The sequence below is a fragment of the Gorilla gorilla genome, chromosome 6 (genome assembly GCF_029281585.2).
Source record: "Gorilla gorilla gorilla isolate KB3781 chromosome 6, NHGRI_mGorGor1-v2.1_pri, whole genome shotgun sequence".
Taxonomy (NCBI): domain Eukaryota; kingdom Metazoa; phylum Chordata; class Mammalia; order Primates; family Hominidae; genus Gorilla; species Gorilla gorilla.
The window spans coordinates 100,466,410-100,485,175 of NC_073230.2; the positions used below are offsets into that span (position 1 = coordinate 100,466,410).

An 18,766-nucleotide genomic window follows, 5' to 3' on the forward strand; every position below is an offset into this window, starting at 1 on the left:
CAAATTTCGGTAAGCACATCTTAACTATAGTGATGGGTGTTCCAGACAGAGATACAGCAACTGACAAAGACAAAGTAATCATTCTGAGTTATCATGGATACTGCAGATTGCCCCCAACATCCTGAAAGTAATTCACTAATAAAGTACATTATAATATACAAGACCCAACTCCCCCCCTTTTTTTTGCTGAAGTGGTTGTTCTGTTATATGTAATGCTAAAATAATCTTGATGTAAACTATGAGGTTGAGATTTCTTCCTTTTTCTTCCCTTAACCCAGAACACCACCTGCACAATTAATTTATCACCAATCACTACAGCTCTCAAAGAGAATGGCTCCAGGAAAACAGTAGGCCAATCATATACCAGGTGCGCAGGCAGTATATTAACTTCTTTCTTTTGGCCCATCTCTCTCTCATTAATGTCTGAGAGCAGGAACCATGTCTTTCTTTGTTTTATATCTGTAGTATCCAGCAGGGCAGCTGGCACCAAATTGGCATAAAATAACTGCAATTTCAATGAATGAATTTAAATCACTATTTATAGTAATATCTATTGAAACCTATGTAATATCTCAAGTCTTCAAAACTTAAGGAAACAGATATAGTTTCCATTATGTGTAACTTGCCCAGGTGCACTGAGAAGGCCTCATTGAGCTGGGCAAGAGTCAGAACTTCTGGTTCTCAGGAAGGGGTCCCCAGTTCAGGTCCACAAGACACTGATCCTTTCACCAAGATGGGGAGAGGGCTAGAGGGGGAGGGCAGAAGCCAGTCAGCAGTGTGGCTAATTAGAGAAAAGGAGTCAGGCTGGCAGGACCAAGGGGAAGCAAATAGAAAAAGCAGATAAGCTATAAATCTGCCTTTCTTCATGGTTCAGGACACCTGGCCCTCCTGCACAAATAAGTCAAAATCTACCTGTGCCCAACTTACCACCAGACCCTCAGCTGATAGAAAAATGCATGTTAGCTCACTGCAACCTTAACATTATCAGTACCGCACATAGCCCTCTCCAGCACCAGCACCATCCTATAAATCCCCTTGCTTTTGCCTCCTTGCAGTCAGCTCCTCTCTTGCTGACTGTATCCTTAAAATGTATTTTTGTACTTTCTCCAATAAATCTGCCTTTCTTTACCTACAACTGTCTTGGTAAATTCCTTTACCGCCCACACCACTGGTCCTAGCTAGTTACTATCCACAACTATTGTACAGTGCAAAGAGGAACAGGACATTCCGCCAAGTACAGCTGGCCCAGGAGAGGCTCTTGATCTGGAAAGTCCCACACCTAACCCAAGACGTGCCTATAACTATGTCACTTGGAGACTGAGCAGAGAAGAAAGCCCAGGTTTTTGTTTCTTCACTCCCCTGGGCACAGGGAACAGGGTCCAAGTTATATATTGATTTTTAGATCTGCTGCCCTTTCTGGGTAAGAATCAGAAGTGTATACGTTTTTTCTATTCTTTATCAGGTAAAAAGGTGAGTACCTAGGAAAAATACGTAAAGCTCTACTTTATTTGTCTTCTAACATCACTATCCATGTGTCTCCCAGTTAGTTTATGAGTGAAAGTTCATTGAGAATGAAAAAATTTGCCCAAAATATAAAAAGATGAGGATGGTGGGATTTACAAAAAAGAAAAAATTCACTTCTCAACGCTTACTGCAATTATACTGGTTTAACATGTCATATTGTTCCCAAGAGGCCTGCATTTACATAACTAAAACACACTTCCTTTCAATTTGTTACAAACAAAATACTCAAAATATCACTTTCTTTGACATCTCTATGATTCCTTTGGTAGGTACATGTTTAGGTCACCAATTTTAACCAGAATCTGGTAGCATAAGGCTCTGTCCCAGGCATCAGAAAAAAACACATCTTTTATCTTCTCTTTGAAAATCAACTATTGACAAGATTGTTTATGCTTTTAAAAGCACTAGAATCTGCTGAGGAGCTGTGCCACAAGGGTGTGCATAAATGACACCCCTGAGCTTCCTGCCTGTCACAACTTAGTAATCTCCTCCTCCTGCCCCGCCACTCCCATGCATTTTGCCAGAAAGAGACAGAGAATCAGGTACAGTCTCTCATTTAAACAGCAAGGTATAAAAAGCTCTTAGGAGGCCAGGCACGGTGGCTCACTCCTGTAATCCCAGCACTTTGGGATGCTAAAGCAGGAGGATCACTTGAGGCCAGGAGTTTGAGGCCAGGAGTTTGAGACCAGGGTGGTCAACATAGGGAGACCTTGTCTCTAAAATAAATAAATAAATAAACAAACAAAATGAATTTTTTAAAAAAATTAGCCAGGCATTGTGGTGCCACTTGTGGTCTCAGCTACTTGGGAAGTTGAGGCAGGAGAATCACTGGAGGCTGCAGTAAGCTATGATCAAACCACTGCACCCCAAGCCTGTGCAACAGAGTGAGACCTTGTCTTGAGAAAATAAAAAGCTCTTAGGATGCCTGCTCACTCCCCCGGATTCTAGTGATGTCTCACATTCCCACAACCTATGTTGTTCCACCTGAATAAGACAACCTAATTTGTATTAGTTCCTCATCAGGCTCAAAACCCGCCATTTAGGGGTACTTAGGAGCTCTGTGCCAAATGCTTTACCTAAACTTGATTTTCTAATCTTTACAACCACTTAATGAAGTAGGCGCTGTCGCTGTCGTTATCTCCAGACCATACAAACCTAAACTCAGAGAGCGTGTGCATCTTGCCCAAGGACACACGGTAAGCGAGAGAGCTGGGATTCAAACCCAGAACGTTATGAGCTTTCATCTGGACTGCAACCACTCTGCTCTCAGGCTGCTCCCTGACGCTCTCTCCACCCCCAAATAAAATCATTGCTTCAAAAACGCTGAAAGGCCAATCTCACAAGAATGCTTTTCTTTTTAAAAATTGATTTGCTGTATTACACACTACTACGTGCTCTCTTATATTTAAGCAGTTATGTGTTTTTTTAAAGGGTACACACTGGATTAAAAATATGAGTTAGGCATTTATGTTGAGAGCATAATTAATAACTTCAGTTAATTGGTATTGCAACGCTGACTACTCCGTCTGAGGGCTATTAAATCACCAGAGGTCTGAACTGCATCCTTGGGAAGTCTGCGCCCCTCCCCGCAGCGTTCCTCCGCCATCTAGAGGCGCGGCTCTGAAGCGAAGTGTTCAGCGCTGAGCTCTGAAATGCATCCCCGAGCCACTAACCAGTTCTGAGGTTTTCAGTCTTCTTTTCTCTTCCTTTAAAAACAAAGTTGCTTTCTTCATAAATCTTCAAACAATGCTATCAAAGACCAGTTGTATTAAATAAAATATGATGTTGGCATTTTTATGGTAATAAGTTTGAGAATGGCAATCATGAGAAAAAATAGCTCATTAAAGACCTCTATTGTTGGCATTTTAGGAATACCTGCGTACTGTCTACACACAGCGATCAATCACCAGATTATGAGAGCAGTGATTCATCTCTCCTTGAATTTGTCCAATATTTGAATATTCATCATATAAGTTGTTGATGTTCTCAAACAGCAATAAGAAATAAATATTTCTCAAATACCAGTAAGAAAGTGAAACAGCAAGATCTAATTTCCTAATCTTTGCCTTATAAAAAAAACAGAGGAAAAATTGCTAGTGGCATGTTATGTTATCTGATTGCTCATCATAATAATAATGATAAGACAACTAATGTTTATTGAGTTTCTACTGTGTTTCTATAATCTTATGTATTCATACATTATTTCTAATCTCATAACAATTTAAAAATTATTAAAATCAGTATGTGAGAAATAAACTGAGGCTCGGACAAATGATAAAATGATAAATTGTAAGCGGTAACCGATGAAGCTGGCATTTAAAACAAAAACTTCAAATACCCGTTCTCTTTTCACTATTTCATGTTAGTTTGAAAATAATGAAGAGCTACTTATTTATCCAATGTGGCAAGTAGTAAGTTAATATTCATCTGAATATTTTGCATTACAGATAACCAGTGAAATTATTTAACTGGTTTAAAATCTGTTTGAAAGTCATTGAGGCCGGGTGCAGTGACTCATGCATGTAATCCCAGCATTTTGAGAGACCAAGGCAGGTGGATTACTTGAGGTCAGGAGTTACACACCAGCCTGGCCAATATGGTGAAACCCCCCCTCTACTAAAAATGCGAAGAATTGGCCAGGCACGGTGGCTCATGCCTGTAATCCCAGCACTTTGCGATGCCGAGGCGGGTGGATTGCCTGAAATCAGAAGTTCAAGACCAACCTGGGCAACACGGTGAAACCCCGTCTCTACTAAAAAAATACAAAAAATTAGCCGGTTGTGGCAGTGTGTACCTGTAATCCCAGCTACTCAGGAAGCTGAGGCAGGAGAATTGCTAGAAGCCAGGAGGCAGAGGTTGCAGTGAGCCGAGATCGAGCCACTGCACTCCAGCCTGGGTGATACAGTGAGACTCCATCTCAAAAAATAATAATAATAAAAATAAAAAGGCAAAGAATTAGCTGGGCATGGTGATGCCCATCTGTAATTCCAGCTACTCAGGAGGCTGAGACAGGAGAATCACTCAAGCCCCAAAAGGTGGAGGTTGCAGTGAGCCAAGATGGCACCTCTGCCCTCCAGCCTGGGCAACAGAGCAAGCCTCCATCAAAAAATAAGAAACAAGAGAAGAAAAGAAAAGAGAGTTATTGAAAGAGGATAATTTTAAAACTGAGTTTACAATTTGACCTACTGCTATGACAGATGAAATTATTCAACCTGAAGAATACCCAAGGGTGAAGATAATAGAGAAGGATAATAAAAGAAGGATATGGACAAAGCAGAGGTAAGCATGACTTGATAACATAATTTTGTAGGAGATTCTTAAGCATGTTTCAAAAAAATTCACCACCTCCAAGTTCGTAGGCAGGTAACCTGGTTCTAGATAAAGAGTTAAACCTGCATGCCAGTGGTTATGACCCTTCTTGGAGGAGCTCAATGGTCCTAAACAACATAGGCCAACATTGTAATGTCTTCTTCTAATCCATTCTCTAGCTATTTTTGGCTTCTCCAGAATCTGTCTATTGTTCAGGCTTTCTACTGAGGTTTATATTTGGTGACATTTTATTCACTTAGATATATTTGAACAGAAATATGTCATAAATGTTGAATATTTAATGTCCTGGAAGATTTTTAATGCAAATGCTTACAAATTGTTATAATATATTCCTGTAGAAAATATATATACTGCTACCTCAAGACAGAAAAAGGAATGATTATGAATACTTGGTGGGGTAGGCACAGAAGAGAGAAGACACAGTTGCCTGCCACATGTAAGTGTGGATTCTGGGGTGTTTTTTTAATTGTAAAAGTAGCATATGGGCATTGTGTTCTTAGAATGTTAAAACTAGATGGGATGTAAATATCATCTATTCTAGTCAACATTATATTTTTCACAGATGAGAAAGCTGAGGCCCGTAGAGATGAAAGGATTTGCTCAATACTCACAGCAAGATAATGACAGACCCAAGAATAGAACCACGTGTCCCAATTGCCAGTCTTGATCTTTAGTTGCACGATACGTGCTATACGTGCATATTTCTTCCTACTCACACACAATGTAGGTAAATCTGATGAATATCCAAATATGTGTCTTTGCTGGCTGTAGCAGAAATAGTTAGGTGCCTAGAGCAGTGCCTGGCACATAGTTGACACTCAGTGAATATTGCTTAAATGTTGAATGTCTACATGAACACATTCACTTGTTGACATCTACTCTAGCCATTACTGTAGAAGAGAAGGCAGTGGAGAGAATGATACTCAGAGGACAATTTTTGGCATAAATATCTTCCATTTTTTGTTTTTCATGTGATGGAAATTGAGAGAGAATTTCAGGTGTGCCATATGGAAAAGCATTATCCTTTAGTCATAATTCCAAAGAACTTAACACAGGAAAGAGAAAACATTTGGCACCATAAATAAAGACAAATGATGTAATAAGACAGGTAGTCTTCGAATACGTAAATTATCAAAATACAAATTAGTAGTTTATAAAATTTAGTCATGCAATAGATAATTATTAGGCTCATTCTAAGAGAAATATAATAACATAGGTTAAGTACATTCTCTGAGCTGTGTCAACCTTGACATCTAGAGAGTCAGTAGTAGCTAGAGCGTCTTATGTGGGGTCTTACCTCCTGAACAGCCCCCATATAACTTCATACTGCCTAAAATTATGAATGTTCAAGGAGCACATCTAACAGGAATTCAAAAGGCCCATTCAAAATTCAACCATAAATCTCAGCCTCATCCATAAAAAGAGAAATGTGAATTAAAACCATACCATTTTTCCCCATTACACTGTGAGAATTTAAAATTGTGTTAACACTCTGTTGTCCACGCTGTGGGGAAATAGACATTCTTATATGCTGCTGCTCAGATTACACATATGGACTGTATTTTTTCAATACCTATCAAAATGACAACTGCATCTACCCCTTGACCCTACAGTTTCACTTCTGTGAGTTTATCCTACATACATACTTGCACTCATGTAAAAAATAATAGTTAAATGTTTCTCATTGCTGATTGTTTATGATAATGAAAGAGTGGAAACAACTCAAGTGTCCATCTACAGGGGAATGGTTAAATAAATTATTGTACATTCGTATAATTGAATGTCTATAAAAAAGAATAAGCCAGCTTCCTGTGGGCTACTCTGGAAAGATCCCCCAAGAAAAATTGCTAAGTGAAAAAAAGCCACGTGTCGTACATGATGTACAACGCATTCCCTTTTGTATAGGAAAGAGAAGAAAACAATATATCAGTATTTGTTTGTATATGCACGTTTTTAATTCTGGAAGGGCACATAAAACACTGACAGCAGTGGTTAACTGTGGCTGGAGGAGGATAGGAAATGGGCAGATGCAGGACAAGAATGGGATGCAGGATTTTTCACTATGTAGCTTTTATTTCCACTGAATTTTGAAAAATTTGAATTCTCTTCAGCTTTAAAGGAGGAGGAGGGTGTGGTAACATACTAATAGAGATTTTGCCCGGGTGCTCAGAGTTAACGTGGGGCAGTTCCACAGAGAGTCCTGGGCAGGCAAGTGGCTGTAAGTGTGAATGGGTGTCCTGGAGGCCAGAGCAGCACAAAGAGAGGAGAGGCAGCAGCTATCCAAGTCAGACTGCTGCATTCACGGCTGAACCCGAGATTGACAGGAGAGAGGAAGATGACTGGAAATTGTAATTTTTGGATCCTCTGACTTCTAAAATGCATTTTGATATAGAATCCGGTTCTGGCTGAATTAAAACTCAACAGATCTTGAAAATATTTTTGCTTTTAATGGACTGCATACCTGCCCTAGGCAGATGACATGGTGGGGAGGTGCTTGTAAATACACACAAGAACTAAGGCAAACGGGTGTCTTCCCAAGAGCCAATGCACACATACTTTCATATATGCATAAAAGTTATAAATCCTAAGGCTAATATATTGTGAATTCACTTTTATTTAACTCTCGAGAAATAGAAATAGAAATAACCTTACCAAAAACAAAAAATGAAAAATAAAACAGGATACATGATGATTTGTTGACAGGAGCATATTAACAATAATGATACTCTCAATGCTACACTTGGATACTATAAATAAGAAAATATGTGGACAAAAGGATGAATACATGATTCTCCACTGCAGCATTATTGTGCAGAGGCGTAATTTTACTCCCAAGCTCTTTGGCATAAATATTTAGGTACACCTAGAGATTTCCCAAAGCTATTGACAACCTGTTGCTCTCTAAATCTAAATGTTATTTTCCTGTTTGAGATGAAGTTAGTATGAGAATTACTCAGTTTATACTTTCGTTACTTTAACAATAATTTTAAAGATATGCCATTGAATTCTGTCACCCTGAAAACAGAAAGGCTTTATAATCCCTGCTCCTCTAAATGTATCTGAATCATAGGCCTAGAAAGTTTACAAGAAGACATTTTTTCTGGCCACTATCTATCAGAGAGATGTATAGATATATAATATAGTCCTATTTGGGGGGAAATTTTCCCAGCAAAGAGATTTTTCCTACATTTTCCATAGGTGAATTCTGCCTTTAAAATTTAATAATGAATTAAACTGTGAAACCCAGGAAAGCTAGCCATGCACTGGTTCTCCACTGAGGACAATCTTGCCCCTCCCTTCACACCTGGATGTTTGGCAATGTCTGGGGATATTTTCAGTTATCACAGCTGGTAAAGTATGGAGGTTGGTAGTGCTATAGGCATCTCGTGGACAGAGGTCAAGGATGCTTCTGAACATCCCACAGAGCACAGGACAGCACCCACAACAGAGAGTTATCCAGCCCAAAATGTCAATAATGCCGAGGTTGAGAAGCTTGATCCTGTGTTATAAGATAGATAATTGTATTTACATTTCTCAGATTAAGTTTGGAATTCTGGCTAGAGCACACACATAAAGGATGCTTCTGTTATCAGGTCCATTCCTAAGGTTAACTACTGTTTATATACTTAAGAAAGTGAAAATGAGTTGCATTTTTTTAATGTGCTTGATATAATGTGGTTTGCATTTTACACTAGAAAGCACTTTCATTTGTTTACAATTCTGAGTCAAAGGATAATAATAGTCTTGGGAACAAAAAGGGAAAATAAAAACATGTTCAAAATTCACTAATTATTAATTAGTAAAATTATTAAGATTTATGAATTTTTTCTCTGCTACAAACTACAACCAGAATTGTCTTTAGTTGTGACATGTATATCAGAATTGCTTTACAATTTGATGTATTATGCCAGACCACATCCAAAACGTTAGCCAGGTCTATACATCCAAAGCATAATTAAATGAGTCAGTCATTTACATCCACAGTGGCTCACAGAATGATAAGAATCACAGGCCTAATTGACACATTTTCATACCATGGTTGGAGCCAAGCAGTGAAACTGTGATTAAACAAACTAATCAAATCTTTTGGACTCCAATCTCTCCACAATTACATAGGTAGAAATTTTAGATTCATTTTAACCATCACCAAAATGTTACAGCTCCTTTTCAGATAATTTCTCTTACCAAAAAACCTTGACTTTTTAATCTAGGTCAAGTGGAGATAAAAAGTAAACACACCAGTGACATGAGAATCCATTGACCTCTATTGCAGTGTACACTGGGGAATCTGGAATTTACTAAATGAATCCAGACTGGGGAAATAAATATGGGAAAACCTAGAACTTTAGACCTAATGTTTATGGAGCAATACTTTTGACCAAATAGTACACTCTAATAACAGCATTTGATTATTTTCCAGAAAGAAGAGAAAGTAAAAATTCCATCTCAACATGCAATTTTCTAGCAAGGTAACTATACGATGAGTAAAAGTAGGCTTTCACAATAATGTGGAGACAGCCTATTTCAACTTAAATTTAAATGTGCTGTTGAGTTTGCATTAAGTTTCATGAATATGAATCATTTACAAAGTGACTTAAAATATGTCTGTGATCATGTGTGGGTTCAAAACAACTTTGTGTCCTTTGGATTTTGTGTGTCATATAAAATACTTTCATGCCTTTGGAAAAAGAAACCTTACATATACAGACAGTCTTTTCAAATTGGTAGAGACAACACAGACTCATTATTTTCCATTACTTCTTCAACTTTTAAAAATTGGTCCTGAGGGCCAGGCACAGTGGCTTAGGCCTGTAATCCCAGCACTTTGGGAGGCTGAGGTGGGCGGATCACTAGAGGTCAGGAGTTCGAGAGCAACCTGGCCAACATTGTGAAACCCCATCTCTACTAAAAACACAAAAATTAGCCAGGCATGGTGACAGGTGCCTATAGTCACAGCTACTCAGGAGGCTGAGGCACGAGAATCGCTTGAGTGAGACTGTCTCAAAAAAAAAAAAAAAGATCCTGAGAATCAAAGCACATAAAGTTCAAAAACTAACTGGACATCTGTGCTGTAAGTCAACTGACAATTTAAGCATCGGCCTCCAAGCAATGCTGGTGTTGCAAGGTTCTTGAAATGTCCCTCTCCTTCCAGTATGTGGAGTTCTGTCACTGTCACCAATTGGTATTATTTTTATCCCTGAAAAACAAAATTTCTTTCATGTCCTTCCCCTACAGCACAGACCTCATAAACTGCAGCTCAGAATATGTGAGCTGAATTTTTTAAGCTCTCAAAGAGTGAAGTGGAAGGGTCCAAATGTCAATTAAAGGGTCCAGTTGGAAACAGCATGATGCCCTGTGCCTTTTAGAGGTTGGCTGACAGAGATTTTCCAGGACCCCAGGTAAACTTTCCCTCACCTTTACAAGATTGATTAAACCATACACATTTATTATTGACGGAAAAAAGCAATTTTGAAGAACACTTATATTGACTCACTTTTTTTCCTGCAACTTATAATTTACAAATATCTTTCATTCAATCCTCCTAACAACCATATAAATTAAACATTATTTGTCATTACCAATATTAGTATTACTAATGTTATTTCTGTTGCTGAGAGGAGGCTTTAGCAAATTGACCAAAATAAGGACTTAATTTCAAAAGATCTGGAGCTGCACTTTCTATATGATTTTTTCCATATGAATTCAAGCAAACTGCTTTCACCTCTTTGAGGATCTGCCTCCTTATCCATAAAGTTGGCCTAAAACAGACATGCCACAGAGTTACAGGAAGAACTAAACAATATACCATAAGTGAAAGTGTCCTCAACAGTGCTCACAACACTGTTTATGTAATCCTATTTTTAAAATGAGGTTAGTTGGTTTGGTTTGGTTCATAGTTTTTGAATGAGGCCATGATGACTCACAGAAAGGATTTGCCCAAGGTCTCACAGGCTAGTATGGTACAGCAGAATGGAATCTAAGTTTTTGGAATAGGTGCTATATGAAGACCAACCAGACCCTTCCTATCCCTACCCTGCCCATCATGAGCAAAGCACTCATTCTTTCAGCTGCTGGTGGGATGGGTGACAGACAGCTCACAGATGCAGCCCTCTCTGGGCATTGCCTTAGGCCTCAGGGAGCTGCATCCCCCAGAGTTGTGCATCCTCCCCAGGGTTGGGTGCTATCCCCCAACTAGTCAGTCACTGTAAGATACAGAGGCCTGCCTCCTTGCCTCAACTCTAGGTAATATTGAAAGGCCTTCCTAGTTCCAGAGATCCCTATAGGATCAGCTGAAGCATCTGTTGTAGTTGCATCATAGTTCAGTTTCTCCTTCTGCCCAGTCTTGCTTCCCTTACCTCTTGTAGGTGCCGATCCCCAGACCAATCCCCAGTAAACATCCTGCTCACAAATCTCCATCTCAGGGTTGCCCAGGAACCATACTTAAGACAGTCTCCTGACTCTAAATTCCATGTTCTTGGCACAACAGTACGTGTGAAAGCAGGGAAACATTTCTTGGTAATAAAACTATATCTGCCTGCCGACTTGTCAACCGATCTTTTAAGAATATAAAATAGAACCTTCCATTTTAGATCATTGCAGGACAGCTTCAGGATCATGAAGGATCACAGAGTACAAAGCAAAATTAAACACCAAAAATATGTTCTGCTGTTTATTTTGTGGGAGAAAATACAAAATGGGATAAAACTGCCCCCTGCTATCAAGGAGAGGAAAATCAAAATGCCTAGGATATCAACTCTCTATAGAGAAAGAGAGCAGAGAGACAAGGCAGCTGCATAGACACCGCTGCATTAGGGGTCTTAACTCCATCAAAGTGTACACACAAAGAATATTAGTTATTGGCCACAGAGTAGTCATGAGCCATCCCTAGAAGGTTGTCTGTACGTGATGTGTCTTGTTGTCGGGAACCACACCTCACCCACAGAGGTCTTCTCAGAACAGTCGTGTTTCTACTATCATTGCCTTCTTAAGGATGTTTGGGTTAAACTGAGCCAATCACATTCTTTCTGTCAACAATTTGGACTTTTAAATCAAAAGACCTAGAGATTGCTGGTCTCAATAATGAGAACTGCAGAAAAGGGACCACAACTGGCTGCTGCTGCAGCCCCAGAGCAACCCTGTCTCCCAAGACCTAGAAGCACCTCTTCCTTGGATTCTAAAAGACATACAATTTTCCAAGGAGTTTGGTAAATCAATCTGAATTGGGATTCTCTTACTTGAAGTCCGAAGAAACTTAACTACTCCAAGTTCTCTGTGAAGTTTTGTATAAAGCCCCAGAAATCTTAATTATGCCTTTGGCAGAGAGAGAATGTCTGCCTATGTAAACTGTTTCCCACATGCTAATGTTGCTAAAAGCAAAAGAAAGCTTGAAAAACCAACACCTGTCTCGATGCTGCAGGATAGGATGACAAAGGCAGAAATGGAAAAAAAATCTACTTTAGCAACAGAAGGTTCTTAATAGGTCATGTCATTTCTTTCTTAAAAGCCTCCAATAGCTTCAAATCACATTTTAAATAAAATCTAGTCTTTACATTGGCAGAACCCTATATTACTTACCTTAGCTAACTCTTGGTCATCTCTGACCTCATCTCCTTCTACTCTCCTCTTCATTTACTCCATCCAGACACACTGGTCTCTTTATTCTTCTCAAGCACACTCCCACCTCAGGGCCTTTGCACTTACCGTTTCTTGATCCAGACATCAATATGTCCTACAGATACCTGCACGGCTTATTCTCTCTCGTCCTTCAGGTCTCTCTGCTCAAATGCCATCTTCTCGGAAAGGCCTTCCCTGACCTGTCATCTAGAAAACTAGCCCTGCTCTCTCTCTCTCTTTCACTCTCTCTCTCTCTTTATTCTCATATTCTTCTTAATTTTTCTTCATAGTACTTGTCACTACCTAACGTTACACATTATAACATGGGTTATATGTTACACCTAATATACATAGAAAACTTGCATATTTGCTAATTATCTATTCCTACTAGATTGTAATCTCCATTATGTTCATGAATTGGTATATTTTTGTTCATTGTAAAGTGACTAGCACATAGAAAGTTCTTAAATGATATTTATTAATTAGATGAATAAACAAATGATTAAAATCTAAGCACTTAGATATTTCATTTGGAGGGAGAGTATCAAGAGTGTGTGTTGAGGATTGTGGATGACTTTCTTTCACCCCTCATGTCCCTCAAGTTGAACAATAACAGCAGGCATAGCCCCCCAGGAGAAGAGTCGTGGTAGGCTAAAGCCCACAAAGGGAGCAGCTCTTCCTTCTGATGTCATTTTAGCACGCATGTGCCATAGGACCAGGTAGTGAGCACCTTGAGCCTTTAAGAACAGGGAAAGTCTCTGAAAGATAGAAAGTCAGGTGGTTTTAATGGCTACAACCAGAGTAATGAGTTCTGGCAAGGGCAGTCTCAGGCTGGGGTGCGGGAGGGAGACGAGACTCGGGAAGGAGGGAAAGATAGCAGGCTTGCTAGCTCTATTGAAGCATCTGCCCTGAAAATGCAAATAGGTATGACTTCCTCAAGAGAAAAATATATCAAAAGTCTCAAAAATGTAGTACTTTTTGATGTAGTAATTTTATTTATGGGAATTTAAGACAATAATAATAGATGACTAGAAAGATTTCATTACAAGGATGTCGGCATTGTGTGTAATCATAATCATGAAAATTTGGAAACGACATATACGTCTAGTAATAGGGGCTGAGTAAAACAAGTCATGAACATCCATGCAGGGAGATACAATGAAACCATTAACATGATGTTAAAATATTTAGAGGTTTGAAAAGTAATTACAGTCCAGTTTTAAGTTTAAAATGTATTCTATCTTTTAAATATGGTATAATGCCAGTTAAGTTTAAAATAAATGTACATATTTACTTTAAAAATTTTGGAAGGAAATTTAGTTATTATTTAGTTATTAAGTTGCCCTTAACTATTTGAAATACATATAGTTTTGATTATTGCTGTTATACCTTTACTCCAGAATCAGCTATAATGAATGCATATTATGTTTTAATAAAAATACTATATATTTTGAAACTATATGCCAAAGAAAATGTACTTTGTGTGCCCCAGAAGATTGAAAAGAAAGCAACTATTCATCGCAATGACAGAGAATAATTTGTGTGATACTTCTTAGAGATATTGTCCTATCTTGCCACCTTGAAATGATAATAAATAACAACCACTCTTACAATGAAGCAGTGTCAGAGGGCTACAATGGGAAGCCAAAGTAATATTAATAGTCCCAAAGTCGTACATCAAGCAAATGCGAAAGTTCTCTAGAGAAAGATGCTGGTAGAATAAATAATCAAGAACAGGAGACTGTACCTCTGGTAAATAGTGCTCTTTGTGAAGTGGCATAAACAGAACAGGTTTTAGAAGCATTGATAATTTTAATCCCTACACTAATTTTTTATGTATGGTAATAAATATTTTAAGAGTTACATTATTAGGTTCATATAATCACCACATAGTTTGTGAAAAAAACAAAGATTTGGAAAAATTTGATTCACATAACCACATTTAAAATTATTTTGCTTGTATTAAAGGATTTATAAAATCAATATATCTGCAAGTTAATGAATATATCTGTCCTATAAGTGTATCTTCCTTTCTTTTATTTCTCACTATCCCAAGCTTTCCTGCTCCCCAATACACACACACACACGCACACACACGATGATATCAAAAACAACTAGTATTTCTTTGCAACTTTACCTGGTAAATTTTCTGCTTTCTGGCAATCTAGTTACAATAACTCTGTCTTCTGTTTTGGCTACCTAGAAAAAATCCAAAGGAAATTGTCTTTCATTGATTCATAAAACCACTAAGCTTATAAACTTCTCTTTAAATTTCTCTCTAAATTTCTCTTTTTTTCATTCAAATCACACTGAACATAAATTGGTTAAAGAAGAAGGGAATCATAGTGAAGCTTCATGGGAGTAGCCACCTTTTCCTCATTCATTGCAAATAGGAATGTGATCAAATCTGCACTTTCACTTAAGCCTAGGAAGACAAATTTTCCCAGATCTAATGGCTTATAAAGGATTTTTACTATTGTGCTGGAGAAGAACAAAAGGCATACATTACACTCTGATTTAGGGGAATTAGAGAGTATGACATTCTAGGAGAGAACATTCCAACCTGTGAGCTCGTCAAAGTTGACCACTGCAGAGTTGTTCAAAGAGGAAGCCTGTTTTTGCTCTATTTCTTGTTCAGTGTCTCTTAACAGCTCACAATTTCTACTGAGAATTCTTAAGGAAAAAGACTTCAGTGAGTATAAAAAATAATTAAAGACTATTTTAGCTTTAAGAAACAGATCCTGAGGCAAGGATTTAAGTGAACATTTATTTGGGAGGTTCAGGAAACTCCAGTAGCAGAGTAGGAAAGAGATACAGGGAAAGAAAGGCAACCAATGGGGAGTAAGCTGGCAAGCAAATGTGTTGGTTAGTTTCTGCTGCATAACAAACCACTCCATCACTTACTGACTTTAAAAACAAACATGTATAGTCTCTCTCACTTCTGTGAGTCATCCAGGTGGTTCTTCCTACCTGGACTGTCTCAGCTGATATCTACATTCAGCTGGACACTCTACCAGGTCTACCTGTCTTCAATGGCCAGGAGCATGTCTAATGGTTGGTCTAGGTGGCTTTAGTTGGAATAGCTGGTCTCTCAGTCTCCATCTCTCATCCTCCAACAGGCTAGCTTGGACTCCTTTAGGGGGCATTCTCAGGTTCCAGAAAACTAGCCCCAACATGCAAGCACTTTTCAAGCCTCTGATTGGGTCATGTTTGCTAATCTCCCAATGAACAAAGCAAGTCCATTTGGATTCAAGATTGAGGAAATGGACTCTATGTTTTGATGGGGCATCTGCAATATCATATGACAGGCAAGAGGAGAATTTGTGGTTAGTTTATAATTCACCACAACCACCTGCCATACTGGGTTATTGGAATTTAATCTGGCAGGGAAATTATAAATTATATTTCAGAATTAATCCATCTAATCCTAGGAATGAGGAAACTGAGATATTTATATATGAGTCTTATTAGTGATTGAAGGACGGTTTCAAGATTGTTAACACCTGAGCAATTCTGGCCAACTGCACAGGAGCAGCCAGAGTGGTTCAGGAACAGACCTCAGGCACACCGATGCAGACATTGGCAGTTGGAAGTCTTCTGGAGCAACAAGAAATAACAAGTCCTGAGGATAATAATGAGGCCTTGTTTGCAAATGATACAACATTTACTATTCAAAATAATTCAGCCATCTAAGGCAGATCGCTTCAAATAGTTCATGTTTAATTCTAACTCTACTTTGTTTGATTTTTTAAGTCTTAAGTCAGTAAAATGCCAGAAAAGTGGCATGCAATACCCCTTACCTGTTTTGTGGTTGAAAGAATGGCATAGTCACTCTCTGGACCCCAATATGCAGAGACTTGCCAATAGAAAACATCTAACTGAGACTTCAAACGAAAAATTAGCTTGTTTAATACACACTATTCAATGTTCATGGATACTGTTTCTCTTCACATCCAGGAAAATGAACTATAAGCTAGCCTAACTTTAGACAGTGGTCACACTGCATCTTTTTACCACACTGATGATTAAGGAACAAGGCAAATATTTTCTAAAATGGAATTATCAGAAAAGGACAGTGATAACATTATTTCAATCACTTGAACCAGATGTTACCAAAGACTCAAGTCTATAGTGTGATATTATAAATATAAAATTTTTTTGTTTACAAAATACTTCTGTTTAGTATAGTGAAAGGTGGCGTAGTGTAGTGGTCAAGGTCATGAACTCTGAAGTCAGATGCTTCGGTTGGAATCCCATCTGGCCACTTACCAGTTATGTCAACTTGGATAATTTACTTAAGATCTCAAGGCCTCCATTTTTCCATCTGTAAAATGGGGATGATAATGTTTCCTATCCCAAAGAATTGTAGTAAGGATCAATACATATAATACTCATAGAACAAAACTGGGCAATATGGTAAATACTAGCTATTTTTAGTAGTGAATTACCATTCCCACATACTGGCTCATGCTCTATTATTAGCTTGAGTTAACAAGAATTATTTGTAACCAGAAGTATGCTGAGAAAAAAGTATACAGATATACTTTAATTACATCCAGATGTTAGTTAATACCTTGGGGAAATTAGACTCCGTAAAAATTAGAAGCAAGTGGTTCCTGACCTCAGTGGATTTAAAGTTTTTTCTCAGTGACTCTTGGTAAAAAATAAATGTTCCATTGCACACAAACACCCACTTACAATACCCATATCCACACCCACACATACATACAACTAAGAAAGTTTCATGAAGCAGTACTCATGATATTTTCTACTCTCTTCTATTTCAGTTTGTTAAAATGTTTGCAGTAATCTATTATTAATTTCACCATCATGACCTACAATTTTGAAAATACTATATAACCAATTCTTACAATGAGACAATTACTTGGGGGAAAACATCTGCTCTTCTCATTTCCAGCCAATCTTAAGCTCAGTTCTGCCCTGTAGCACTAGCATCAAACTGTTACTGGATCTCTGGAGTGTCGAGTGTTGATTTTTCTAGCTGGAAACTTCTGTGTAGCCATGGTGCCTTTGCCCAAGTTCTTGTCCTGTGTGCAGGAAGAATGAAGTACACAGACAAGTGAAGGGTGAAGAAGACAGTTTTATTTAGTGTTAGAACAGCTCAGAGGAATGGGTAGCTCCTCTCTGTAGACAGGTTGTCCAGTAGAGTGTTCAGCTCTCTGCAGATAGGTGGCCCTGGAGGGTAGCTCCTCTCTGCAGGCAGGTCGCCTCTGCTAGTCCTCCCATCCTCTCTAGCTATCAGGAGAGAAGGCACTCCTCTCTGCACCTGGTCATCCTGTCCTGTCCTTTCTCTGCCGTCTTCATCCTCTGGCCATCCTCTGCCCTGCTCTGGCTGAGCCCAGTGCTTTTATGGGCCTCAGAGGGGAGGAAGTGGTCGGATTGCTCCATGAGTGGCCACAGGTGGGCCCAGAAGAGGCACCAGGAGTCCCCACTCTAGTCTGCAGGACTGGCAGCCTGGCTCCCAGCCTTCAGGCCCTCCCTAGCCTGAAGGTGGGGCCTTACTAGGGACCTGCCCCCTTCCAGCCAGGAATCAACCTGCCTCCTGCTGTCATTCATGGCCCCTGACATTGGCCCTGACTCCCGCTCCAAGATCGGAGCAGGTGCCTGGGGAGTGGAGAGAGGCCAGGCAGTAGGAGTAGACACCCTCAAGCTTGCAAGAAGTTGAGGGCCCTTCCTGGGGTCCCCGAGGGTGCAGGATGCAGGCTGCAGGCTGCAGCTGCACCCAGGAGCTCCTGCCCAGCCAACTTGGAAGGGGCAGTGCTCCCGAGCTTGTCCCAGACTCCTGCCTGCTTCCTGGAGTGGGAGGCCCAGGTCTGCAGCCACAGGTGAGGCGGCTGCAGCTGCACCAGGGAAGGCAGATCCTGCCTGTTCCCAACTCCCACAAGAGCACAGGGAGGCTCGATCCTCAGCTGCAGTCCCTCCTGGGTGGAGCTACTGCTTGCTCCCTAGAGCAGGAGGCCTGGGTCTGCAGCTGCAGTTTGGGTGGCTGCAGAAGCATGGGGAGCTCCCATCCCAATTCAGAAGGGGCAGGGCTCTCACTGGCTCCATGGAGTGTGCAGCCCCATCCATGATTCCCTGCCGCAGCCCATGGGCATCATGGCAGCAGCCACTGCCATCAAAACTCTGGCTTGGTATGAAGGGAAACAGAGACTCTTCCAGACCTTCTTGCATATTTCCAACTTCATTAGACTACCCTGATCTGTAATCCTGGTGTCAACTATTCACCATTCTCAGCACTTCTCTGACCATGCAGAACATGGGAAAGTAAAGGCCTCTC

General features: G+C 39.6%; 1 long non-coding RNA gene across 1 annotated transcript in view; it reads right to left on the reverse strand.

Moving 5' to 3' along the window:
- Positions 1–18,766, reverse strand: part of LOC109027779 (uncharacterized) — a 94,842-nt gene that overhangs the window by 17,781 nt on the left and 58,295 nt on the right. The window contains exon 2 of the long non-coding RNA XR_010134713.1: positions 14,606–14,667. This is a non-coding gene — a long non-coding RNA (uncharacterized lncRNA). The remainder of the gene's footprint in view (positions 1–14,605; positions 14,668–18,766) is intronic.